Here is a 2,347-nt window from a genome sequence, read left to right as displayed (position 1 = left end):
ATGGATTTAAGCAAAATCTAATCTCTAACAGTGGGTTAGATGATTAGATGAGGTGGGACTTTATCTTTCCTTTTTACTCATATGTGCCCAGCCAACTTCTTCCTTCCCTACATATTTGTAGCTCTCTCTAGACCCATGGTTTCCACTACCAGGACAGAGCTGATCAAAGAAACCAATTTAGCCTTGGATAGTCTCTCTCCTTCATCCTATGAGTAAAGGTCAACAAGAGCCTATGAAGATGATTTACTAAAGCTCTTTATATCCAGGCCTGATGGGGGTATAAAGAATAATGGTTCTAGGTATGAGGATTCCTCCAATCTCTTTACATGCAGACACCCAAAATGCCACTGACCATGGGTAAGGCAGATGCTCATTCTCAGATGTCGTGTTTCCTAAAAGTAAATTCTCACCTGAAAAGTCCAAAAAAAAATGCAGAATCCTGACAAGGGACCCTGAGGGCCACATGTGCTCTCAAAGCTGTAGGTTCCCACCCCTGCTCTAGGTTATTTCTTCTGGTGTTATCATTCCCCAACCACAGCAACCACAGAGCCAGGCACAGGAGTATGAAGAAGAAGATATGAGAGGAAGAATTTGTTCCTATCTAGTAGAGGTGCTTCTCTATCTAGTATATCATGGCAACATAGGTGAAGATGAAAAGGATAAAGATTTTACCTTCATTGACCAGATACCAATACTACCAGATGCTGGGCCACAAGAAAAGTAAAACTGACCTGGGCATCCTGTTCTCCTTCATTGAAGTAATGAATCAGCCACTGAAGTACATAAAAAAAGGAGGAAGAGGGGATTATACCACAGGCAATGCCCTAGATATTCATTATAGCAGTAGAGTCCTTCAAAGGAATAAGTTAGTGTCTTTGGCTTCAGCGTTCTCCAAGACAGACAGGTGGTACTAGTACCTGCTGAAGATGAGGCAGTGGTTCACAGATTTTCCCATTAGGTGAATTCTCAAGTCCATGATGAAGATACTAATGCTGATGTACACAATGGATTGAGGCAGGGTCTTAGGGAGATTTTCAATGAGCTTGAATAAAAGCTATGGTGTGATGACATTAAAATTGTGATGCTGTATAAAAGTAATCTTCTATACTGGATGTGTTTAATGGAAACCATGCTGGGGGAGATTATCATAGCAATAGGGTGGCCAAAATCCAGAATCCAATTCTGCAATGTCAAGTAGCAACAGGTCAAAATGGAAAGGAGAGAGTTTGATACTGATCTTCAACTTTTTCTGTGGGATGCCTGTTAGGATGGCAGCCACTGAAGAAATCCAACATCACACATGGCATCTTCTAAACCAAAATCACCATTGCTTCCAAGCCTGTTTCAGACCCTCACTTGTTCCCTTACTCACTGTCATCTGACCATGCAAGTTGCAGTTCCATGCTGGTAGCCTCTCCTATTCTGTAGCCTTTAGGTCAGCTAGAGGAGAACTGGGGAGCTGAATATATCCTGAGCCAAATCAGGTCTGGGTGGTTTGATTTAGCTAGTCTTCAAGGGAGAGAGCAGAGTATTTGACCAAGAGGCCATAGGGCCAGGCTGACAGACAATGGGAGGGAGAGAAGAAGGTGCTGGTTAACACTGGGAGGATACTGAAAAAAAGGGGAGAATGAGGAAGAAAAGAGGGAGAGGAGGGAAGGAGGACCTGGTGGGGAAAGCTCACTCCTTTTTATTATAAAATATTAAATTCCATCTCCCACCTAGTGTCTGCCAAAGAAAAGACAATCAGCAAGGATTATCACAAATTATATTAAGATAATTTTTCAATATTAATAATGAGCAGCATCATATTCTGGACTTCAGAGGTATTTATAAGCTCTTGTATTTTTAAACATATGTCACAGTCTCACAGAGAATGTGTTTAATAAATGTTTGTTGATTGGTTTCTCATTAAAGCCCATTCTGTGATTAACACAATAAGACTTTTATTTCTAGCCAGTAGTTATGATTCCCCTTTCATCTCCTCCCCAAACTAATACTTCCTTCCTGCCCTCCTCCTTTTTATTCCTCCTCCCTCTCTCCATTTTCTTTTCCATAATTTCCTTCTTTCTTCTGCTTTTTCCTTCTCTCTTTCCTTCTCTGCCTTCTTTCTTTATTTCTTCCCTCCCTTTCTTCTCTGTTCTGACATTGCTTTTAGTCAATAGCTAACAACCAAAAATTAAAAAAAAAAACCACAGAAATAGAATTAGAAAATACAGTTCCTCTTTTCAAAGAGTTTATTGCCCTCTTTGGAAGAATACATACACACACATATGTATGCATATTTTGTATATATGTGTATACAGACATATATATGTATATGTGTATATATACATACATACATGTGTAT

The 2,347-nt window shown here is 39.9% G+C and overlaps 1 pseudogene; it reads right to left on the bottom strand.

Annotated features, from left to right (window-relative positions):
* Positions 1-622: 622 nt before the first annotated feature.
* LOC110208009 (ceroid-lipofuscinosis neuronal protein 6 pseudogene) lies at positions 623-1,403 on the bottom strand (annotated as a pseudogene).
* Positions 1,404-2,347: the final 944 nt, after the last annotated feature.

Source organism: Phascolarctos cinereus, unplaced genomic scaffold (genome assembly GCF_003287225.1).
Source record: "Phascolarctos cinereus isolate Bilbo 61053 unplaced genomic scaffold, phaCin_HiC Scaffold_4;HRSCAF=312, whole genome shotgun sequence".
NCBI lineage: Eukaryota > Metazoa > Chordata > Mammalia > Diprotodontia > Phascolarctidae > Phascolarctos > Phascolarctos cinereus.
The sequence above is the reverse complement of the archived record's forward strand: the minus strand, read 5'-3'. Positions and strand labels throughout refer to the sequence as shown.